Below are 27,246 nucleotides of genomic sequence, written 5' to 3' on the forward strand. Positions count from 1 at the left end.
ATCCTATATGACTTTGCATTAGCGCAACTTCCTCTACTTCATCTATGATTTCAAATTTCTCTTTCAACAACTTGAATGAAGAAAAGCACAAAGGCAAAGAATCACCTTCAGCTAACTGATCACTCTCTTTATGTTCAATGTTGCAATTGTGATATATAGTTTGAGTGATTTGATTAGACTACTGAAAATGAACATTTCTTGATGAAGGAAATACAATTGTTTGTTCATGAAATTCATCATTATATATAGGTAAATCAAAAGCCTCTTGAATTCTATCAACCATAAAATTTGAGACAACAACTTTCTCTTCAACAAGTTGATCTATCTTTATTCTCTGCAAAAAAATCATCATTGAGATTTTCAATAAAATGCATGATATTATCAATCCTTTGCTCATAATGAAATGGATCAGGATTCAGATCAAGTCTCTCTTGAACATTCTCATTCTCTTTTTCATCTGCACCTGAATCTTCATCCAAAACCTGATGTGAGAGCTTTTCACATGCTTGAAGATTGTCATCTATTTATCGAGCATTAATGAAACTTTGTTGCAAGGTCATAGACCTCCTCCACATGAGAAGGAAAAATAAATTTGAATGAAATTTTGTTGCATAATGCATCATGGTTTCATTTGAGAAAGGTTGAAAGTCTCTAGGCATCTTATGATAAAAACTGAAAAATTTCATGTTGAACATAGAGACAATTTCATCCCCCTATTTACTTATGACATGAAACTCTTAAAGATGTTGATCCATGGATTTCCTCTCGGCCCAAAATTTTAGAAAATTATCACTCAGCTCCTCCCATGAACTGACTGATTCAAGCTCCAAATGCCTAAACCATTCCTTAGCATCCCCTTGCAATGGTTGAGAAAAATATGTCATATAAACATCATCATGCTCAACTTTGAAAAGGTATGTGAAATTCTCAAAGGCCTCAATGTGTTTTTTAGCTGTAAGGTTGTCAAGTTCCCCATCAAACTTGGGAAGGTATTTGTAATTCTTTGGAGGTAAATCATGGAAGGTATTTGGCAATCTTAAGGGTTTATATCTCTCTTGAATCTTGGAGGGCATAATATTATGTACATGAGGTGTAATATCAACCTTGATCACATGAGGCTCACAAAACTGGTCATGGACATCATATGGCTCAGATGAAAGACCTTGATCAAGATCACAAATGCAAGAAGAAGGTATATCTACAACTTTTAAATAAGGATACACAAGTGAAAATCTATGGTCATTATATAAATGGAGAAAGAAATGGAATAATTTTTTGATATGTTCCATAAAGGACAAGTAATTGAAAAAAAATAATATTGCATCTTGGAGAAAACTCAAGCTTTGATACTTGGTTTTCCCGTAGTGTCCTGTTGTTGCTGCGACAACGACCCTCCAAATATTTTTCTTAAGTTAATTTTGGAGCCTACATGAATTGTCGTTTCAAGCCCCTTGGTGTTGTCACATTGTTTGTTTTGTTACTCTGATGTTGTTCTCCTGTTGTTGCATCCTCCTAAGTCAATGTTTTCTAAGTGTCTCCACTTAACCTTTAGAAGCACTTGTGTTTTCTTATTCATGGTTAGGTGAACTCACAACTTTTCTTGACTTAAAAACTAGCCTTTTCTCCATGCACACACTTGAAAATCACTCAAAAAGAACACAAAAGCAAAAAAGATAAAGAAAAAGCACTTGCAAAGGAAAAAGCACACTCCAACATCACTAAGACTTGCTCTTGTGTGGAGCACATTCCTTCGGGATGAAGAAATGTGCCCTCCATTAGAGGAATTTTGAGGTCTAAAATGGGCCTCCTAAGAAAAATGTACAACCAAAATAAAATTTATAAGAACAATTAGGATTCAAGATGATTAAGTCAACCATGGGGGATGATTCACCATTTTTGGAGTAAAAAGGTAAAAAGATTAAAAAATAATAAAATAATAAAACTACTTTTTCAACTATCTCCCTAATGTTTTACTCAAATTTCAAGCGGGAGCACTTGTTGGATGCACAATTTAATTCCTCATCCAAAGAGTACCCATGTTGGATACTTTTAATGGACTTTGCTACATAAAAATGAGAAATACATGAAAGTACGTGATTGCAATCACGTTTTTCATGTATTTCTCATTTTTCGTGTAGCAGGGTACATCAAAAGTATGCAACATGTGTACTCCTTGGATGAGGAATAAAATTATGAATCCAATGAGTGTTCCTGCTTGAAATTTGAATAAACCCATAGGGAGATAAGTTTAAAATACAAGTTGAAAAAATAGTTTTTATTTATTTTTTATTTTTTCTCTCTAAAATTTGATGATGTAATCTAATATTATTTTATTATTCCACTATTATTTTATAATTTCGTTAGGAGGCCCATTTTATACCTCAAAATTCCTCTAATGCCTTGAGTGCACTCCTTCATGCTAAGAAAGTGCATTCTCTTGGAGCACATGAGTGCACCCCAAAGGTCTGGAGGTTTTCTCTTCATCTCTTCGAGATACACCAGTGCACCCTCCTTGAGCACAATCCTTCGGCATGAAGGCATGCACCCTTCTTGAATGTATTCATGAGCTTCCATGTTTCATTTGGGCACACTCCTAGAAAATAGGAGCCCACTTAACTTCCCTTAACTAATTCATTCACTTGTTGACAAGTGGCGATCATGCATGAGATAATTTTTCATGTAATTTTGTTTAAATCAACCCATCTAATCATTCATTCTCATAATAATTCTAATCTGGGTTGGGCTCACAACTATGGATCAAGAGCATATTTGTTGATCTTCTTTCCAATTAAGTTTTGCATGTTGAATTTATTCATTTCCTTTCATCATTTTACTATCGACCTTGCTTTCCTTGTTGGCATTTCTTCATGTTTTAGTGTATTTACTAGCCTTTTGTTCAATCTTACTTATACAAGTGTTAATCTATTGTCGCATGTTGAAACTGTGCATGTTCCTTAACCTTTCATATTCTCACCATGAGTGTGACAACATCTATAAAAGCTCATAGATCTTTATTCTTCTCATTTATGTCATGAAATCTTGTTGTTAGACTTATCCTTGAGCCATTCCTCAAGCAGAGTGCACTTATAGAACTCGAAGCCCCATGACCTCTGAAGACTCTGCCCAAAAGATGACAAGTTACCTCTTAATCGCACTCCTTCATCACAAAGAAATTCACCCCTCCTTGAGCGCATGAGATCTCCCTGAAGGCTTGAATGTTTGGCCTTCATCCCTTTGGCATGCGTCAGTGCACCCTCCTTTCCCTTGAGCACATGAGTGCACCTTAAAGGCATGAAGGCTTGAGGATTGATCCATTCATCTCTTCAAAGTGTGTCAGTGTGCCCTCTTTGTCTCTTTTAGCGCATGAGCACACCATGAAGTCATGAAGTCATGAAGGCTCAAGGACTCAACCCTTCACCTCTTCGAAGTGCAAAAGTGCACCCTTGATGTTTTTCTTCCCTTGCTTGAGCACATGAGCATACTACAAAGCCCCAAATGACCCTTGGCCCACTTCTTGATTTGAAAATTCACCCTCCTTGTTTGCTTGCCTATTTTATTATTCATGCAAATGATTATGTGTTGTCGTTGATAGATTTACATTCTCAATACATTTAATGGCTCTTTGAATATAATTTGCTAAGATATTGCTGCAATAGTTAGGATATTTCACAGAGTTAATATTGTCATCATAAGTGTGCTTCCACAAATAGGTGTTCATGCTACAAGTATTGTCACCCTTTCATCATCTATTGGAGCCATGCCTCCCTGTGAAGTGACCTTCAAAGACATTTCAAAGGCAAGCACTGAGGAAGTAGTTGAATTTAACAAGAAAACTATTCCCATATATGCACACACATAGTGCTTCATTGATAAGTCTATTAAGGTCACTTGGAGTGACATAAAAGACACATTCATGCAAAAAAAAATTCTTGAGAACTTGGAGGATTTGGAAGTGTATATCAATATCAAGGATTCTAGGATGCATACGATCACATTTAGGTTCCCATTCTTCCCATATGCAGAAGTGATTGAGTAGATCATCACACATATGGATGACTCTCATCTTGTGATTTGCAGTGAGAGTTGTGGTCAACTCGCTAAATATTATGGAGAAGACATGTAGACCTACTACAAGATGCTTATGCTTACAAAATATGCAAATAATGACTTCTGCATTAGATGGGTCGATCTAGAAACAAGTGATATCATCAAATAATGGTGTCGAGAGCCTACTAAGTTTTGCCACCACCCATCCAAAGCTTATCTGACATGGATTCTCAGAGATGTATATCAATATCTTATTATCATGTGTTGTCGGTTGCATGGGCGGAAGAGTGTTGAGGTGTTTGAGGAAAATTGCATATATTTTCTCAATATGGTGGTTACCCAGGGTAAAACTTTGAATTGGGAAAATATATTGTCATTTGAGTTGCAGTGTCATGTGGGGTAGGAAAATTTTTTTTTGAGGGTGAATCAACCATTAGAATTATATATGTCTACATTTATTTTAGATGAAATATGTGTGCATATTGCTTTCCCAGCACTGTATTGGAACTGGACCCCTGAGAACAAGTTCCCAGTTTACTTCCACTGCAGAGTGTTGTCAGAATCAAGCTTCAAAGGTGCATATGATAGATTGGTCGATCAATTCTTTACAATTATATTCCACATGATATTCGATATTGATCCTCCTTACATGAATAATCAGGTGAAGGAGTCACAACAAGATATCACAAATTGGTTTGCAACACTCGAGGGCACATACATTCATTTTTTTGGATGTCAGGTATCCCCTCATCTCATGCCACGATATGTGACCAATAAGATGGTCATGCAAGAAGTAGCATATCAATTGGACAAGGGATTGTCAGGAGTCCTTCACAAGAGAAATAATTCCCTTTGGCCCACCTTTCCTTTGAGAATCAGGTTGTATGAGCTAAAGAGACACAATGAGACAACTGAAAAAATACAAGAGTTGGATCACTTGCACTTCACAATTAAGGACTTTCATGGATATGATCCCAGGAGAGTGTGCAGGAAACATTGTGAAATGATCAGTTTCAATTTTGGGTATTCTTTGATAACTACAAGAGAAGATGAAAATGTGAAGAAATGGTACAATGCAATAAAAAAGAAACATCCAGGAATGGAGACCAGTTTACCTCAAGATCCACTAGCTCCAGATGTGCAGATCCGGTAAGAAGAATAGATAACCCCTCAAGTAAAGAGTGTAGTTCCTAGGAAAAGGATAAAGTATGATTCAATAGGAGAAAGCAACAGGAAATGGAAAGCTAATCCTTTGAACATAGGAGCTACTCAAGCAGAATAGGACATGAGAGAAGCAGAAGAAGAGGAGAAGAGGAAGTAGGATGAGTTTCTTAGGAAGGAATAGGAAGAAAAAGATGAAAGGATAAGAATAGAAGAGGAATAATTTTTTTTTTCCCAAGTGGAATAAGCAACTTAGAGACTACAGGGAGAATAATGGACATAAGAGATAGAGGAAGAGTTGGAGGAAGAAGATACCATCCAACCAATGGATGATGAACCAGGTTCCCCTGAAGAACCTCCTCTCACAGGTGATCATATTCCATTTGGAGAAATGGTAATCACTCCTCTACCTACAGACATAGTCATGCATGTGTGTAGTATCACGTTTGATCAGAATAAGAAGAGGATCGTGTAGCAAAGACGAAGGCACTTCTTGAATCGTCCTCAAAACCTAGTCTCTGTATCTACAGGAAAAGATGATAAATGTAGATATCAGAAGGAATCATAGGGAAATCATGGCGACAAATGTTGCTTTCGCTACAACAATGTAGGAAAAATCTGAATATCTATTGAGTGATAATACTAGATTGAGGAAATAAATGGTTTCATAGCAACACACAGATCACCTTGTGGCAGAGAATCAACGGTTATATTCACATAGTTATAACATCGTAACATGGAATTCATCCATGCAGGAGAGACTAGGGCCAATGGAGGAAACAATGGCATGATTATATGATGAGATTGCACTTCTACAACAACTGGTGGCTCCTCTCATTGATTTTCATAAGAAAGAACAAGAAGTGGTAAAACTCTTGAAAGTGGAAATCAAAGCAATTGACCAACTTCAATAATGGGATACGAAGTACCCAGATGCTTTGCAAAATTTGGAAAATAAATATAGGATTTTTTCATAGATGGATAAAGTTCAACTGAGACTCCACCATTAGAACTAATTGTGTCTTGGAGAAAAATCGATTATGACTATTGTTTCTTATAATCGATTTCACAATGGTTTAGAGTCTCTAACACAGAAACATGGGATGCTTGCAGTAAGATCACTTGAAGAAATAAGAGGCATGGAAATCATCTTCTAGGAGATCAAAAAATATATCGAATAGATAAAGAAAGCATTAGAATAGGAAGTCTTTGAGATTACCAAATACATTATTTTGAAATATGTCATTGAACCAGTCAAAGATCATATGAAACTCTCATGGCTATGGAATAATTTACAATCGAGCTCCAAGACTATATTGATGAAGGCACTGCAAGTGAAGATGCATTATATAGGGGAGTTTCTAGTTCATGTCAAATTAATCTCAACAAATTTCAAAGCATCGTACACATACATCACAAATGAGCTCCAAGAGGAAGCAAATGAATTTCCTATTTGATAAGACTTTTTCCTATTTTCAGTTTTTCTTATTAGGCCACTATGTCATATGTAATTTTTCTTTTGTAATAAATGTTGTGTAATGAAGTCCAAACGAAAACTGTGGAATGTAAAAAGCCACATATGGAATGTAAAGAGTTATGTAAAGAATATGAATAGCCACAAAAGTTAAAGAGTCATGAGCAAGCTCAAATTTCATTTTCATTAGTCGTAAATGGCTCCTCATAACTCAAGCTAAGGGCTTGGATTATGGGAGTCTTGCCTTGGCTTCTCTTGTAGTGCATAAGATATAGATCATTATTTGGAGAAGCTAGTTGTGGCTTCATGTTCCACTACTGGATATAGTGTTTCATTCATTTAACAGTGTACTTGGGACCTTTCATTCATAATTAGAATCTCTATGAGCTAGCACTTCTTCATACATGTATCGTACATATAGTAGGACTATTATTGTTATGTTTGTGGTATATGTTGCTTTAATTACATACTAAGTTTAATGAACTAATTTGTTGATTGGATGTGACTATTATTGAATAAGTGTTGTTATGATTTCGTGATTGTTGTTTATTATGTGGACTAATCTACAGGTAATCAACAAGCCTTTCTCTTTATCCCCAGGTCCCCCTTAAGGATAGTACTATTAATTTTCTAATAGGAGGTTCATTTTCCTTCACCATTTGTGGAAATTCCCTCATGCAACTTACATTGGTTGTCTCACAAAGCTTACATACTTTCTTCCAAAAGAGGTGTTGTGATATATTGTGTGTGATTGTAACCAAGACATATATTTGAGGCCTTTCCAAATGTGTCTATACCGTATAGCCGGATGGGACTCCTACACCAAATAGTGTGAGGTCTAGTTGGCACTTCACATCGGGGAGATCCCCTTACATATTCGTGACATCCAACACCATCAAAATGTTTAGTGCTAATCTCTTACTTTTAATGGCTTCATCCTAGATCATAATCCTGAGGTGTTTTTCTGAGGCTTTGGATATTTCAGTCCCCACAAATTTTTTACATGACTTATCACATTTGAAATTTTATGGAAAGGGTAGAACGACCATCCTTGATTACGTGATTGAATTTTAATTTTATTTTTTCAAGTGGTGTTCATTTTGAAGAAATCCTTGCAAGGTTCTTTACCCTTACCTTGGATGGTCGTGCCAAGAAATTGTGTTATTCTTTACCCACTGCTTCTATCTCATCTTTTAATCATTTGGTTAATGAGATTCATTGCATTTTTGACAAATATGAATATCAATATGTTCTTAATGAAATCAATCAGCTTAGAATGGAATCAAATGAATCTCTTGAACATTGTGTTGACTAATCCCTTAATCTTTGCTATGAATTTCCAGAAGATGATATAGACTGGCATTTCTTAGATGAAAAATTTCATTCCTTAGTTAGGATGTCAAGAAAATATTTTGAATCCGAGTCATCATGTTCTTTTGTTTGCAAAGAATTCTGACATCTTGAAGAAGAACCGGATGTTCCTTTCATTCCTTTCCCCCTCCTTTTGATGTTCCATATGTTGGATATAAATTAATCACTGAAGAGGAAGACTAAATGTAGATGAAGAGATGATTTTTATTTCACATATTTCTCTTGATGATGATTCGTCATCTCCTATTAATCGTTCATGTTTGGATCTTGATATTTCTCATGTCAATCCTCAACCTGTTAACCAAGTTGAATCCTTGGACAACCATGACCCTGATGATTTCCTTTATTTTGAATTGTATGGTGATGATTCTTCAATTTTCATGGATGAATCTTTATTCCCAAAGGAAGATTCAGATCTGGAGAAGTTTCAAATGGAGTTTGATGCGATTATCAAAGATTTTATTTTTGGTATGTCTCCTTTAGATCAAGAAGACAACATGCTTATTATTGAGGATTTTTGTGGTAATATAAAAAATCTATCTGATGACACTCATTCAAGTTTGAAATCTCATTATTTGAATAATGACTCGTGTTTACATAAGTAGCTAAGTGTGTTTTCTCATAATTCAAAGTTAAGTTAGGTGAGTAGGAAACTTCAACCTATGTTATTGGTTATGTCATTATCCTGTCACCTGGATGATATTTGTAATTTCTGTCAGTTTAATATTTTCTCGCATGATCTTGTTGTTAATGTCATCTCGTGGGATGTTGATTATCTCTTGAGGGATCCTCATTTTCTACATGTTAAATTTTTAAACCCTCAAGGGAGAAATTTTAATGTGACTATTGATATTCAATCAATACATCCCATCTCAAGCAAATATTTGATTTGTAATGTGGAAATGAAGAGTGATTTTAATGAGTGTAAAATCTCTTAATCTGGCTTGCCTTCTACATCATCCATTGGGTATTTTAACTTGCATGACAACACGAATTGTGGTTAACCTGCTAATTTTGATTTTGATATGAATTTGTCTTTGGTCAGTATTTCTTGTCAAGATTTCCCTAAAGTTTGTTTCCATGGTCCTATTGCGGAGTCCCTTGAAGACTCCTATTGGTTGGGACCCATGTCTCATGTCCTATTCTTACATGCTTGTAATCGAGCCTTGTATGGTCATCAACCTGGTAGTTACTGTTGTTATCGAGTTTTTCATTTGATAGAGAAGTCAAGTGTGTTACACCATTGTAATTGCACTTCTTGTATTTATTTTTCAGTGCATACGTTTGCATTGTTTATCCTTTTCACTGCATTGTATTCCATTCTAGTTTTAAACGATCATATATTTCAACCCAAAGGTCATGAGTAACTTTTATGGCTACATTGGAAATTTCATTTCACATGACCCGACCTTGTACTGTTTAGTTTAGGATAGGATAGGTTTCATTTAGTTAGATGCAATGCATTTCGTTTTACATTTTCATTCATCCATTCTATTCTTTTGGCTTTATTTGTCCTTAGATAAAGTTAGTTCCAAGCTTGGAGATGGTGTGGATAATCTTTTGTGAAAGGCAAGTTGTGGTAATGCACAACCCTTGGCTTATCTTCTACCCTCTTCTTTTTTTTGGTTCATATCTTTAAAGCCAGTGATTTTTTGATGGAAAATACAATCGTTCAACTGAGAAGCTGTAAGTAAACCATGATACCCGTATCCATTTAGGATTATCATTCTTACATTCGGTCCTGTCTATTGATGAATAGTGTGTTCTTGCCTATCTATATGAGTAGAGTAAGGTAAGGGGAAATTTTTTAGCAAACAAAGGATCAGACGTCTTAAACATGTCTTTGAAGGAGAAATCTCGTCTTCTCTCAATAAGTCAAGATACCTCTTTTTCGTGTTGAAAAAAATAAGTGCCTATGCACAGTTCTATGAAAAAAGAAATAAAAATAGAAGGTGAAAGAAGAGAAAGGCTGTTAGGCCCCTATACTACTAGTGTAACCCCTTATTTTTATTAGTATAACCCACTTATTATATTGATGTACCCATGTAGTGCCCATATTGTTACTATTATGTCACATAGAAGCCCACCATTGTTACTGTTGTGCCCTACAATATTATTGTTATGTAGGCTTAGATTGTATTGGGACCACTTAGACTCCTATATATAGAAAGGAGGTATTTTCATTTGTATCATCCAAGAATTGTTCATTTATGTAATGTAAAGGAGGTTGCCCCCTCGAAGAGGCTGAATTCTAAGGCGTGAATCTCTCTTTTCTATCTTTTTGTGAGCTGGTTTCATAACATTTGGTATCAGAGCTTTGGATTCTAGGGTTTCGCTGCTCCAAACAGGTCATTGTGGAATTTTCGCTATAACTTTTTTTCTGTGACGTTTCAGAAGTCGCAAAAAAAACCCATTTGAGAGGAATTGGCGCTGAACCTTGGGTCCGAATTTCAGATCTTTTCGCGCGATATTTTCGGAGATATTATCTGCGGAAGTTGGTCTTTTTGCAGACTCCTGAATTACACTCAAAACAGGTGACCTGGGGAAAATTATCATAACTTTCTTTTTGAGCATCAGATTGAAATTTCGTAAGAAGGTACATAAAGAGGACGGACGGTAGTTTCTGTTTATATATTTTTTAGAGTCAAAGGTTGAAACAGTGACACGTGGCACTTCATACAAGTTAGCTCTACTGAACTAGTCTATAATCCGGTCACTGCGGGAGATTGTGCATAACGTTTTCTTGGAGAATCTAATTTGGATCATACTTGTGACATTGGAAAGAGGACACAGAGGGCTACTGCAGGTCACAAGTTCAGAACTTAAAGATCTGAAAGTACAGAGTTACAGTCGTTTCAAGGTAGAGCTCCTAAAATCAAGAAAAAGCAAGATGAGGAAGTTTGATGGCAAGGATCCGGTAAATTGGATACTTCAGATGGAGCAATATTTTGATATATAGGGTGTACAACTGTTACAAAAGGTATGTATTGCATCTTCATATTTAGAACCAGATCAATTTTTATGGTACACAGGGCTTTGTTCTCGTAAAAAACTTGTTACGTGGTCAATTTTCACGGAGGAAATGATAGCACATTATGAGTATATAAAGAGCAACACCTTCTTTAGAGCAACACCACAACAATTGGAAAGAGTAAAAGGGCTTTGTGACATAATGGAAAGCAAAATTATGGAAACCAGGAAGCATACCCCTCACAACTATAAAGATGGAAGTGTTGTTTCTCCCAGCCTTCCACAACCTACAAGGGTTACACCACAACAATTGGAAGAAAAAAGAGAAAAAGGGCTTTGTTACAATTGTGATAGCAAATGCACTAAAGGTCATAGGTGTGCTGAGAAGAAATTATTTTACATAGAATATGAAGAGGAGGAAGAAAGGATCAAGAAACATCAAAATATGAGGATATACGTCAGGACACCACCCCAGAGAAAGAAGAAATGAATCAGACCATATGTTGTAAAGCATTGGCAAGAATTACCACTCCTCAAACTCTCAACATAGAAGGACATATCAAGAAGAAAAAGGTGCAAGAAGTGAAAGATCACATCGAGAAAGAAGAAATGAATCCAAACATATCTTGTAATTCAATGGATGAAATTACCACTCCTCAAACTATCAAGATAGAAGGACACATCAAGAAGAAAAATGTTCAAGAAGTGAAAGATCACATCGAGCATCAAGAAATGAATCCGACCATATCTTGTAAAGGACTGGAAGAAATTACCGCTCCTCAAAAGATAGAAGGACATATCAAGAAGAAAAAGGTTCAAGTAGAGAAAGATCATATCGAGCATCAACAACAAGTTCTCCAACTTTTAAAGGATAACGCCACTTCGGTGCAAAATCAAATGAAACAACAGGTAGATCAACATCGTAGTGAAAAATGTTTTGATGTGAGTGATTGGGTATTTTTACTGCTACATCTCAAGCAAGCTATTTATGAGAAGGAAATGTTGGCAATACTACTTGCACTTAAAAATGGCGACCTTACCGAATGGGAAGATGCTTCAAGGATGAGGATGTGGAAGCATTGTTTTGTGCTATTTACATTATCCAACCAAATTGGATAAACGAAGCAACGGATGAATGGAAGAAGAACGAAGAAGTATGGCCACTTATTCAAAAGTTGCAAAAGATCCCAATTCAAGCAATATTGCCAGAAATTGAAGAGGAAGGAAAAATCATATTGGAACCTGGAGCAGTCACAGAAACAAGAACCCGACAGCTACGAAATCGATCAATTTCAGAGTATCTCATCAAGTGGAAGAACTTACCCACTGAATATTCCACATGGGAGGACAAGAATTTTATATAGAAGCATCAAGAACTACTCAAGCGTTGAGGACAACGCTTTTTGAAGGAGAGGGGCATGTTAGGCCCCTATACTACTAGTGTAACCCCTTATTTTTATTAGTATAACCCACTTATTATATTGATGTACCCATGTAGTGCCCATATTGTTACTATTATGTCACATAGAAGCCCACCATTGTTACTGTTGTGCCCTACAATATTATTGTTATGTAGGCTTAGATTGTATTGGGACCACTTAGACTCCTATATATAGAAAGGAGGTATTTTCATTTGTATCATCCAAGAATTGTTCATTTATGTAATGTAAAGGAGGTTGCCCCCTCGAAGAGGCTGAATTCTAAGGCGTGAATCTCTCTTTTCTATCTTTTTGTGAGCTGGTTTCATAACAAAGGCTTCTTGTGCAGGGAGGTGAAACAAGTGACTTTGTCGAGGTACTGTCCAGGCTCATTGGCAGCGCAGAAATGTTTGTGTTCCTAAAGCAACTCCACTTGGGTACTGCCCAGGCCTGCTGGCAGTAGAGCAATGCTAAAGATGTAAAATTCATACTCTAATTGTCTTTAACTCACCATGCTATATTACCCATATTTATCATGACAAGATAATGATATGGATTTCTTTATGATGTGTTACACCAAGCAGTTGGAAACTTGGAAGACTATATATTTAACCAAGTAAGAATGGTGAGCTAAGGTAAATCACTAATTGACTTAATACTTTTTGGTGAATTGAGACTTTCTTCCTAAATGACACCAATTTAGAGAAGCTGGGGTTCTCCCAGTATGTCGCCAAGTGTTATCACTACGACAACAACCCTCCAATTTTTTTTCCTATGTTAGCTTTGGATCCTACATGAACTGTTGTTTCAAACCCCTTAATGTCATCACATTGTTTGTTTTGATATTCTGATGTTTTATCCTAGTGTCGCATCTTCCTAAGTTAAAATTTCCTAAGTGTTATCACTTGACCTTTAGAAGTGCTTGTGTTATCTTGTTCATGGTTAGGTGAACTCACAACTTTTCTTGACTTAGAAACTAGCATTTTTACCATGCACACACTTGAAAAGCACACAAAAGCAAACAAAAGCAAGAAAAATCACTTGAAAAGGCAAAAGAAACCTCCAAGATCGCGAAGACTTTCTCTTGTGTGGAGCGTACTCCTTCAGGCTGAATAAGTGCACCCGCCTTGAGCGCACTCTTCCATGCTAAGCAAGTGCACCCTCTTGGAGTGCATGAGTGCACCACAAAGGCCTAAAGGTTTTCTCTTTGTCTCTTTGACATGTGCCAATGCACCCTCCTTGAGTGCACTCCTTCAACATGAAGACATGCACCCTTATTGAATGCATGCATGAGCTTCCTTATTGTACGTGGGCGCACTACTATAAAATAGGAGCCCACTTAACTTCCCTTAACTAAATCATTCACTTGTCAACAAGTGATGATCATGCATGAGACAAATTTTCATGTAATTTTTTTTAAATCAACCCAAGTAATCATTCGTTCTCATAATCATTCTCATTTAGGTTGGATGCATGGTTTTGGATCAAGAAACTCTTCATTGATCTTCTTGCCAAGTAAGTTTTGCATGTTGAATCTATTTGTTGGTACTATTTTATTGCCATTCTTTTCTTCTAAAAATCCATCATTTATCTATCATTTTCTCCCATAAACCCCTCATGGTCCATTGAAATTGATTAATGAAGCATTATAATTGTTATTTTACATTAAATTTAATTTATGGATTTTTATGTTAAAAATTGGAAATTTTCAACAAAATTACGGGATGTCATGACTTCCTGTAATTGGTTTATGTTGTGACACGTGGCATGGCAGGAAAATCAAAACAGAGGATAGGGACGTGATCACGGATGTACATACATGGTGAAAGATCTATTCAGCATCGCATCTAGAGCTCCTGGATACATGGTCAATGCTGGTCAAACCCAGCCTTTTTGGTCATAAAAGCAGCAAAAAACCAAAGTTACCTAAACTAATTTTGTTTTGTTTTAGAAATCAGTTAAGATTAGAAAAAAAACAAAAATCGCCTTTTTGACTGTAAAAGCAGAAACATCTGCATGATAATGTATGTACATTCGATTGTAAACCTTAAGGAATGTTAGTGAACGAAGGATAATAGATTTGAGCAGGCTTAAGACTGCGTATTCCAGAACTCTGTTCTTGCATGTAATTGATTTCCAGACTTTAATCACAGGCAGCGTTTCATCATTCCAGTGTTTTATGTGTTAACGGTTTCATCATCTAAAGTTTTCTAAGTGTACCATCAACACGTGGACGGGCCCTACGTGGGGACTGGTATACTTTCATTTCATTTTCATAGCATTTAGACTTCAGATCTGAATAGCGTTTGATGCCATTTCTTTGCTTGTGAATTAATTAATTCGATTAGAAGTTCTTGCGAGTGTTATTGTATGATTCATGGTGATAGCTTGAAAATTCAATTGCTAAATTATTGAACAAGATCTTGTAAAAGGTTTAATTGAATAGTGAATTTCAAAGTATCTCTATGGACTCTATTTTCATGAGTTTGAGTTTTAGTATGCTTAAAAGAGTTTTTGGTTTTCATGAATGCTTAGTGTGTTAGCTGGAAAGAGTTTTTGTGAACTATATCCTTGTAAGAGGATTGAAGACTCAGACTAGTAACACTCTGTTTTAGAACAGCTAATTAAATTAGAGGATATAGGTGTTTAAATTGTGAAAGGAAACATATTCCAATCTCTTGTAAAAGAGTGTTGTAGCCTGTCACAGTAGACACTTATCTAGGTAGATGAGATCCTTTTAGGTCTATAAATTTTAGACACGTGCCTCTAAGTTTACTTACCTTGGTTGACATTAAATTTAGTCTAATCTAGACCCCTGGATTGGTCACTACATTTTGGCGCCGTTGTCGGGGAGGCGCAACTAGAGGATTTCTAAAAAAAAAATAAAAAAAAATAAACAAAAACAAACAAAAACATAGATTTAATTTTAATTCATCATTTTAGAAGTCAGGTTTATTTATGTCTATATGTAGAGATGATAAAGGTAGATTCATAAAAAACCCCCCATCCAAAAACTACTTCACCACTAGGAGCAGACCCTTTAGGAAAGTTGAACACACAACACCAGCTGGGAAAGTCACCTTACGAAAATTAGAGGATAAACTGAAATCAGGGTAAAGACTCACACTTATTGAGAGACAAATTCTATTGGCACACAAATCACAGAAGAAACATCTCCCTGAATCCTCTATAAAAAGAGATAGTAGCACAATAACTCAACATTCTCTCCTTGAACCTACTAATTTTGGAAAATCTCAAGAAGGAGAAAAATCACTAGAACAACTTCTCTTTGAAACAAGTGACATTGAACAAGAAATTAAATCAACATAGGAACCTATCAAAATGGCTGAGGAAGGATATGGATCAGCAAGAGGACCACAAAATCAAGGTCGAAGAGAGGAGGAATAGTCAACCTTTAAATTTCCTATTCAAGAACCAGGAGAAGATGAGGAAATAAAAATGAAAAACATACCTCCATCTGTGTTACCAAACTTTTATGGCATGGCTTCAGAAGATCCAGATTCATTCTTGTTTGAATTTGACATGGTATGTCGAACATATGGTTACACAGATGATGCCCATAGGCTTAGACTCTTTCCAACAACATTAAAAGCATCAGCATTAAGATGGTTCATGGGACTTGGTGAACATGCAATAACTGATTGGGATGGCATGAGAAGAATATTCTTAAAGAAATACCAACCTTATTGCAGATCAAAAGATTCTAAAGATGATATCTTTAGGATGAATCAACAAGAGGATGAAAATTTAGAGGATTATTTGGAACGATTTGTTTACAATTTGTAAAAATCAAAACATAGGACCATGTCTCTTGATCTGATTCGAACAATATTTTTGAAGGGAATTCGAGAGGAATACTTAGATGATCTTAATTTGATGGGAAAAGGTGATATTTCCACTTTACCTTTCGAAGAAATTGCTGATTTATGTGAAAAGTATTCAAGGAGCAAAGCCAGATATGGAAAAAGAACTCTATCATCTAAAACCACAAAATTTGCTTCAACAAGTGTCACAAGGGCTGAAATAGGAAACTTGTTAGAAGAATTCAAAACAGATCTATTAAGTACCTTAGGAACTCAAATTGACACTCTGAAAGCAAAGAAAAGACAAGAAGAGGAAGATCAATTAATGGCTGTCTTTTGTCCAAACTGTCGGAAGAGACATGCTCTGAAAGATTTCCCATTAGAAAACATTCAAGTTTGCGCCTTTTGTACTAAAAATCATGATATATTTCATTGCTCTAAAGTCAAGATTTTGCAGAATTGTAATGTGGAAGCTAGCACAGATATGGAGAATGTGTATTTCATGGGTGCTAAGAGACTGTGGCAACCAAGACCTCCACCTCCAGGTATGTTTCCAAACCAAAATTTGCAATTTCCTGCACAAGATCAGATGTATGCTCAGAATTCTTGCAATGTGCCCATGCCATGGCAACACCAAAATTACCCACAACAACAATGGAGACCATCTCAACAATACTCTCAACAATATCAACCATATCCTCAACCATACCAACCATATTCTCAGCCATATCAACAATATCGTCAGCCATATCCACAATATCCTCCAACATATCAGCAATATCCTCAATAGCAAGTTGTTTATCAACCCCAAAACACTCAACAAGCATTGCTTGCTCCTCCACCAATAAATCCACCTCACTTACAACTCCCATCTAACTAGCAACCTCCTAGACCCACTCAGATTCCTACTCAACCTGTACCAAATCCAAATAACAGAGTAGAGAGACCAGCTTACAATGTAGATGAGGGACCATCATATCCCACATTACCTTTACAAAATATAGTGCTGAGGTCTGGTAAGGTACTTCAAAAAGAACTTCCAATAGCTGAAAAACAAGAAGAAAATGAAGAAAATGAAAATGAAACTCCAACTCAAAGGAAACAAAATGATGACTTCAAAAATAAACAAATGCAACCGTTGCATCCACCACCTTTTCCAGAACGATTAGTCCAAGCAAAACTTCCCATGTCTATACCACAGTTTGATGTTTTAGATGAGCTAAAGAATGTCTATATAAAAATTCCACTATTGAAAGCCATAAAAGACATTCCCATATATACTAAAGAAATCAAAGAACTGTGCCTCAAGAAGCCTACTAGGAAAAAAGTTGATCCACAAACTATTCATGTTATTGGACATTTAGCCAGCCTTATGACAAAAACCATTTCAATGGAAAAGTATGTTGATCCTGGTATTCCCAGAGTCACTACAATCATTAACAACATACATATTCCAAACACCTTAATTGACCTTGGGGCCGCAATAAATGTGATGACTCTTGAAACAATGAAAACACTGTAGCTCACAAACTTGCAGCACACAACAATTGTTCTAGAACTAGCAAATAGGTCTAAAGTGATTCCTGAAGGGATTTTGGAGGATATAATTGTTTCACTGGACTCTTGGGAGTATCCAATGGACTTTTTAGTTCTTCAGCCAAAATCTAATTTAGGAGGACACCTTATCATCCTTGGTAGACCACGGTTAGCAACTGCTGATGCATTCATAGGATGTAGATCGGGTAATATGATTATTTCACGAGGAACTGGAAGAGAACAACTCACTCTTTACCCATCAGCACAATCACCAGCAGTAGCACACAGTTTATGGCTTGATGATAAATACAATGATAAGGAAGAAGTTCAATCTGTTTTCAGCATCAATCAAATCTATGATTTTCAAGAACATAATAATGATGATTTGGTAGAATTGTTCCTTTCTCAACCTGATATTTCTGAAGAATTAAGAAATGACCAATACCATGCTATAGATGAACTTTTGGCACAGAATTTTTAGGAAACATGCACCATTCATTCTTTGCAAACAACATTTCAAAACATTTTTCCCATTCAATCTATCACAAACACACAAAGCAAGACCATAGAGATTAGTCCAGGAAAAACTTTGAATATTAGCACTCACCTAGACTCATCTCAGGAGGAATAATTGATTCAATTATTGAGAAAATATCAGAAAGCATTTGCTTGGGACTACACCGATATGCATGGAATTCACCCTGAAACATGCACTCACCATATTTATACGGACAGTAATATCAAACCAGTGAGGCAACCACAGAGAAGAATGAATCCTATGCTTCAGGATATTGTTAGAGATGAATTACAAAAACTATTGAAAGTCAATTTTATTTATCCTATCTCTGACAGTCAGTGGGTATCCCCATTGGTAGTAGTGCCCAAGAAAAATGGCAAGTGGAGAATTTGTGTTGATTACCGACAATTGAACAAAGCAACGCTCAAAGATTATTTCCCACTACCATTTATTGACCAAGTGCTAGACACATTAGCTGGGAAATCATCATTCTCTTTTCTTGATGGTTTCAGTGGTTATAACCAGATTAGGATAGCCTTAGAGGACCAGGACAAAACCACTTTTACTTGTCCCTGGGGCACTTATGCCTATAATGTTTTACCATTTGGACTTTTCAATGCTCCAGCTACATTCAGAGAGCTGTATTAGCTATTTTTGCTGATTTAGTTCATGAATGTGTTGAAGTTTATATGGACGATTTTTCAGTGTATGGTAATTCATTTGAGCATTCATTAGAAAATATTGAAAAAGTTTTGAAGAGATGTATTGAAGTTAATCTGTCCCTGAGCAATGAAAAGTGTTCTATGATGTTAAATGAAGGGATAGTATTAGGTCAATATATTTCTTCTCAAGGCATTAAAGTTGATCCATCAAAAATCCAGATCATTGTCAATTTGCCAATTCCGAAGACTCAAAAGGAGGTAAGAAGTTTTCTTGGGTATGCAAGCTATTACAGAAGGTTTATTGAACATTTTAGTAAAATAGCTTTTCCTTTGTTTAAGATTCTAGCAAAAGATACACCTTTCAACTGGAATGAGAATTGTCAGAAAGCTTTTGAAACACTCAAAGAAAAGTTATCAACCACACCAGTCTTAAAAGGACCTAACTAGACCCTACCATTTCACATCTTTACAGATTCATCTTATACTGTAGTAGGTGCCTCATTAGGCAAAAAAGAAGAGTCTTTCAATTATGCCATCTATTTCATTAGCAAAAATCTAACACCTGCAAAATTAAACTACACAGTCACTGAAAAATAAATGCTTGCAATCATACATGTTGTGAATAAATTCCGACATTATATAACTGGTTGTGAGGTTTTTGTACATACTGATCACTCTGCCATTAAGTATTTAATGAATAAGCCAATCACTAATGGCAGAGTTACCAGATGGCTGTTATTATTACAGGAATTTAATATTACATTGTTAGATAGACCAGGTAAGGAGAATCAGGTGGCAGATTTTCTTTCTAGACTGCAAAATTCAGGTGAGGTTGTTCCGGTTGAAGATTCTTTTCCAGATGAAAATTTATTTGCAATTTCAATAGTGAATCCTTGGTATGCTGACTTAGCCAACTATTTGTCAACAAGAAAAACACCTCCATATTTTACTCCAAAGGAAAAGAAGAGGTTGATCAAACAAAGTGCTAGATATTCATGGGTTAATGGAGATTTATTTTACACCGGTTATGATATGATTATTAGACGATGTGTAAGAAATGATGAAATAATTGATATTTTAAAATCTTGCCATGATGAATCATGTGGTGGGCATTTTTTAGCCAAAAGAACAACATTCAAGATTCTCAGTCTTGGATACTATTGGCCATCTATTTTTAAGGATTCCAAGAAGTATGTGAAAAGTTGCGATAGCTGTCAAAGAATGGGCAGACCAAAAGCTACAGATGAAATGCCACTTCAGCCTCAAGTACATTTAGAGCCATTTGAAAAATGGGCTCCAGATTTTATAGGACCCATCAATCCATCTTCAAAAGGTAAAAAGTACATCCTAGTATGTACTGATTACGTGACAAAATGGGATGAAGCCAAAGCACTAGTCCGGGCAACTGAACAAACAATGGTAAACTTCCTTTTTGAAGAAATTTTTGTAAGGTATGGAGTACCAAGGGAGATAGTGACGGATCAAGGTACTCAGTTTACCTCAAAGCTGGTCAAAGACATCACAGAAAAATATAAAATCAAGCACAGGAAAAGTACACCTTACCATCCACAGGCCAATGGCCAGGTGGAATCTACAAATAAAACATTGGAAGGAATTATCATTAAGACAGTAGCAATGAACAGAAAGAATTGGGAAGAGAAGCTCAAAGATGCACTCTGGGCTTACAGAATCACGTGGAAAAACACTACAGGATTTACACCATATCAGTTGGTGTATGGAAAAGAGGTACTGCTTCCTATTGAATTTCAAATTCATACTTATAAGATGGCTGCAGATTTAGGAATTGATCTGAATGAAGCACAAAAAGAGAGAATTCGGAAATTGAACCAGTTATATGAAATGAGGCAGCAAGCAGAAGAGACAACAATCCTAATGCAGAAACAAAGGAAGTAGTGGCATGATGCACACATTAAAAAGAAACAGTTCAAAGAAGGAGACTGGGCTTTACTCTTTGACTCTAAATTCAGAGATCATAAAGCCAAAATTACCACACATTGGATGGGCCCATATGAAATAGTTCAAGTATATGAAAATGGATCAATCAAGATTACTACCATTGATGGAGAAGGCAACACCTTTCTTGTCAATGGCCATCGGTTGAAACTCTATCATAAGCCCATCAACAAGGAGGATTTTATTCACACTGTATCTTAGAAAAGGGAGGTTGAGATATTGCAGCCTTCAGCTGTGATATCTCTACCTTAGTTCATTCAACTTCATTACAAAAAAAAAAAAAAAAAAAAAAAAAAAAAAAAACAGTTTAGATGTGAAAACCAGACTCTGGCACACTCTAACCCAGAATTCTTACTAGAAAACCAATCATTTGGCTGGTAAGAATTCCTTGTTCTACTTGTTTCCTATTTTTCATCCATTCAATAATGACTTGAGGACAAGTCAAAGCTTTAGTGGGGGAGAAGAATCAACAAGAATCAGCATTTTGTTTTCCCTATCTCATCTCCTCATTTTTATATCTTCAAGGAATTTATTTTAGTACTTCAGTATTTCAATAAAAGAGCTGTACTTCAGTACTTCAGTACTTCATAAGACTATGTTACTAGTACCAATATTAGAGGGACCTGTTCAACAAATATCAGAGGGACCTGTTAAACACTGCATTCAAGATACATCAGGCTACTTCAACAACGTTTTCAAAGGTTGCTTATCATCAAGGTTACATCAACAACAAGGATAAAAGAAGCTACACAAACATAGTTCTTCAGAGTTCTTCAGATTTTAAAGGGACCTTTTATATTCAATTTCATTTCAAAGGGACCTGTTTTGAACAGTGAAGACCAGTTATATTTGGACAGTGAAGATCAGTCCTACCTATGCACGCCAAATCAGCCATTGTCAACCAACAAGAGTAATGTATTGGTGAAATTTTTATTTTTAACATTTAAAATTCTTGAATTATTTTAGTGTTAAAAATGATGATTATGATTGCTTGTTATCAATTCAATAACCCCTATACCCATCACCCTTGTAACATTCCTAACTACTCAACTCTGCTATCATTTCCCATCACACTTTAACCTATTGCCATATTCCTACTACGATTTTCAAACCTTTTCCTACACCACTCTTCAAACCTTGTCATCAACTCCTCATTTTAAATCGGCCATCAAACCTTGTCATCGATCCATCATTTTTCAATCGGCCAAGTACCAACACGTAGTGGATGAATCGTTCCATTGGAAAGACAAGTGTTAAATGATTTCATTCATTTTGAATGTGGGAGTTATAAAACAGTCTTTTGACCCAAGTCGGCTCATGAAACATATATCCGTTATCATCACTACAACACTCTTTATATGTATATGGTGTTCTCATGATTGTACCTATGCAAATCAGCACCACTCCTCTGTCTTTATGATGTGAAAGCGCCTTCAACTCTGCATTATCATTATAGCAATTGGGTGAAGGTCGGCTGTTAAGTTTTCACTTTATAAAACTCTCAGCTCATAAAGTGCATTACCATGTGAGTGTTCAAACTCTGAGTTTTCAAAGAGGGCCGAGACAGTAGGCGCTACAAAGGGAGAGCATAGCAAACAGGCTTACCATGAGTTTCTACCGCCGCCCAAGCAATTAAAGAAGGAAACCCTGAGAATCGAGGGCATTACCAGGTCGGCTAAGTGGAACGCAGGAAAAGAGGTAACACATTGAAAAAACCCTGATTGAATTGTTAAGCATAAACAAAAGGGTTAGAACAGAGATTTTTAAAAAATAACCAATAGAGTAGAGCCTGAAACATTTGATAGTTCACAATATCATGATGATTGTGTCACGATTTTAAGGGAAAAACACTAGTTATCTTTTCTAGAGAAATTCAATGGAAACAATGAAGAAGTGACAAAGCAGTTTGCATTCACATTCAATGGAGAGAAAGCATTAATAGGAAACTTCTCTTTTAGAATTTCAGAGGATACCATAGCACAAACATTGGGAATCAGTTCAGAAGGGGAAAAGTATTTCAAAACCAAACAATTTAGGGAGAAATCATGGACTTAGTTTATGTCTAGGTCGAGGGTTTCCTCTGTCAATTGGAAAAAGGGTGTTCCCAGAAGTTGGCTAATTCACCCTTCGGATGAAATGGTATACATTATTCAAAAATTTGTTACATGTGAAGGACGTTATAGTATAGTATACCTATATCACATCAAACTTCTGTTGCACTTAAAAGGTCAATGCACCATTAGTTTTCCCTACTTCCTCTTACAAAGTTTGACTAAATTGTCAAAGATCATTCAAAAACGAAAAGGTAATGAAGATAAGAGTTTGTGTCATTTTGGGTTGATCAAAATTCTAATTGAATTTGAGTTGCACAGGAGAGGAAAAACATGGAAATAATTTTTAACTACCAATCAAATTAAAGAATATGAACAGGAACAGCAGCAAGAATGCATAGAGTTTATGTTTGATATTGATGAAGAAATCCCTGAGCGTAAGTCAAGCAATGTTCCTCAACCCAGCAGTGGTGTAAGGACAAGAAGGATGAGGCAAGAAACTGCCAAGAAAATTGAAAAAGATAAAATATTCACTACTTATTAGAGAAGATCAAGGAGAATAAAAAGGAATCAAACACAAGATGATCAACCAGAGACGAATGTAGATGCACCAATGGACATTGAAAGCAATACTAATTCACAGCCAGAACAGGAAGCAGAAATGGAAATCGAGAGTAACAAGGAAGAAAGGAAAGAGCCAGTATCTACAAACAAGAAACAGAGAAGGTTAGAGAAACAAATTGAAGAGATAAAAGAGGAATTGATGGAAGCAAACATGTTGGAGAAGGTCATAAAGAAGGAAAATGAAATGTTGAGAGCTCAGAGCAAGAAGATTCAGCAAAAAAATGAGAAACTAAAGAAGCAAATCAAAGAACTTAAGACTGATCAAACTAAAATGTGCAAATGGGCGACAAAATGGTACACTCAGAAAATAGCTCTCAAAGAAAAATATAAGAATCTGAAACATGAGTTCCAAGTTCAGAAGAATGCCCAAGTTCAGAAGAGTATAGATGTCTTGCTACAAGCGGCAGAGGCACAAGCAGGATTAGAATATAAAGGGAGCACATCAAGATTAGCATGAGGACATGCTAAACCATTGAGTTTGGGGGAGATGTTGGTACTATTTTATTGCCATTCTTTTCTTCTCAAAATCCATCATTTATCTATCATTTTCTCCCATAAACCCCTCATGGTCCATTGAAATTGATTAATGAAGAATTATAATTGTTATTTTACATTAAATTTAATTTATGGATTTTTGTGTTAAAAATTGGAAATTTTCAACAAAATTACGGGATGTCATGACTTCCTATAATTGGTTTATGTTGTGACACATGGCATGGCAGGAAAATAAAAACAGAGGATAGGGACGTGATCACGGATGTACATACATGGTGAAATATCTATTCAACATCGCATCTGGAGCTCCTGGATACATGGTCAATGCTGGTCAAACCCAGCCTTTTTGGTCATAAAAGCAGCAAAAATCCAAAGTTACCTAAACTGATTTTGTTTTGTTTTAGAAATCAGTTAAGATTAAAAAAACAAAAATCGCCTTTTTGACTGTAAAAGCAGAAACATCTGCGTGATAATGTATGTACATTCGATTGTAAACCTTAAGGAATGTTAGTGAATGAAGGATAATAGATTTGAGCAGGCTTAAGACTGCATATTCCAGAACTCTGTTCTTGCATGTAATTGATTTCCAGACTTTAATCACAGGCAATGTTTCATCATTCTAGTGTTTTATGTGTTAACGGTTTCATCATCTGAAGTTTTCTAAGTGTACCATCAACGCGTGGACGGGCCCTACGTGGGGACTGGTATACTTTCATTTCATTTTCATAGCATTTAGACTTCAGATCTGAATAGCGTTTGATGCCATTTCTTTGCTTGTGAATTAATTAATTCGATTAGAAGTTCTTGCGAGTGTTATTGTATGATTCATGGTGATAGCTTGAAAATTCAATTGCTAAATTATTGAACAAGATCTTGTAAAAGGTTTAATTGAACAGTGAATTTCAAAGTATCTCTATGGACTCTGTTTTCATGAGTTTGAGTTTTAGTATGCTTAAAAGAGTTTTTGGTTTTCATGAATGCTTAGTGTGTTAGCTAGAAAGAGTTTTTGTGAACTATATCCTTGTAAGAGGATTGAAGACTTAGACTAGTAACACTTTGTTTTAGAACAACTAATTAAAATAGAGGATATAGGTGTTTAAATTGTGAAAGGAAACATATTCCAATCGCTTGTAAAAGAGTGTTGTAGCCTGTCACAGTAGACACTTATCTAGGTAGATGATCCTTTTAGGTCTATAAATTTTAGACACATGCCTCTAAGTTTACTTACCTTGGTTGACATTAAATTTAGTCTAATCTAGACCCTTGGATTGGTCATTGGTCACTACACTATTCATCGCCTTTCATGATTTTATTATCAATATTTCTTTGCTTTCTATCGGTTCTTTTTTTTTTTAGTTTATTTATTGGGGGTTTTGTTCAATCTTGCTACTATAAGTGTTAATATAATGTCTCATGCTAAAAATCTGCATGTTCCTTGACCTTTCATATTTTTAGCATGACTTTGACAACATCTATAAAATATCGTAGATATTTTTTCTTCTCATTTTTGTCATGAAATATTTCTATTAGACTTTTCCTTGAGCCATTCCTCAAGTAGAGCAACCTTCTGGAACCCGAAGCCCCATCATCTCTGAAATTTTTTCCTAGAAGAAGACAAGTTTCCCTCTTGAGCGCACTCCTTCGTCACGAAGAAATACGCCCCTCCTTGATCACATGAGCACACCCTGAAGGCTTGAATGTTTGTCCTTCAACCCTTTGGCATGTGCTAGTGCACTCTCCTTACCCTTGAGAACATGAGTGCACCTTGAAGGCCTGAAGGCCCAAGGCTTCATCTCTTCAGAGTGTGACATTGTGCCCTCTTTGTCTCTTTGAGAGCGTGAGCGCTCCATGAAGGTTGAAGGCCCAAAGTCTCAACACTTCGCCTCTTCACAGTGAATTAATAGACCCTTGAGGTTTTTCTTCCCTTTCTTAATCACATGAGTACACTACAAAGCCCTGAATGAATCTTAACCCCTTTCGTGCTTTGAAAATGCACGCTCCTTATTTGCATACCTATTTTCTTATGCATGAAAGTGATTATGTGGTTTTGTTGATAGGTTCACATTCTCAGTACATTTAATGAATCTTTGAATAAGATTTTAAGATATTGTAACTAGTGCCCCCTCCAGCAGCAATATAGTATTAGCCATGCAGGCGCACATCATTTCCTCAGCTACGACCGTTCCTACTGCGAGGTTGGTCGACAGAGTACCAACCTGAGGAGTGTGCACCTGCAACTCCTATATCTATGCCCGGAGGGCCCCCAATGCCATCTGATTTTCCTTCGTGAACTGCTGGAGGGCCTCCGCGGTGACATCGCGCACCATCTCCCCTATGTCATGCAGATCCCCCTTAGTGAGGGTGATCAAGTCAAAAGAAGTCTTGGAGGCTTTTGACTTCTTCCGTGGCCCCACCTGCTCTCTCAGGCACTGGCGCTTCAACTGTGTAGATGCTATCTGTGGGTTCATGCTACCTTCCTCTGTCTCAAGCTCTTCCTCAGGTAACGACGACTTATGGCCCTTGCGCTCCTTCTTTGCTGCCTGTTTCTATTCTGTGGTTTCCTTCTGATGTTCTGCTGCTGCCTTCACAGTGTCTCGCGCCTCCTGCGCCTTTGCTGCCACTGCCTCTTTTCTTCTCTTCTCTGCTAACTACACTATCCATAGTTTTGCCTCTTCCTTCTTCCTTTGTGTAGCCAAATTCTCCATTTCCAACGCAGAGATGGCTGGAGCGTGCCACTCTGGTGGCCATGACTCAAGTACAACGAATATGACATCGTCCAGCCAGGTATGGGAGCTCCTTCCACTTCTTCGCGGGGTCCTTGCGTTCCCTGATCTACACGTGATGGAAGTCTGCCTTAAACTCTGCGAAGCTTTGTAAGCTATTATAGAGAGTGGGTGATAATCGCGGCTTGCAGTTAATCCCAATATTGATGTTCATCTCCATGAACACCCAAAATATCTTACTATCTCAGATCCTCTGCGTGTCTTTTATGGCCCACAGTGAAGCGTACTTCGCTGCCTCCGGAAGATCCGGTGCAATTGTGGGGAACTAGCTTTCCTCAAGCAATTCCCAAGCCACCAACATTATGGATAGCAGAAGCAATGCATAGTGGAAGGCCTTCC

The sequence above is a fragment of the Pinus tabuliformis genome, chromosome 8 (genome assembly GCF_031772625.1).
Source record: "Pinus tabuliformis cultivar Carrire ecotype Pingquan chromosome 8, CPIR1, whole genome shotgun sequence".
NCBI classification, from domain to species: Eukaryota; Viridiplantae; Streptophyta; class Pinopsida; order Pinales; family Pinaceae; genus Pinus; species Pinus tabuliformis.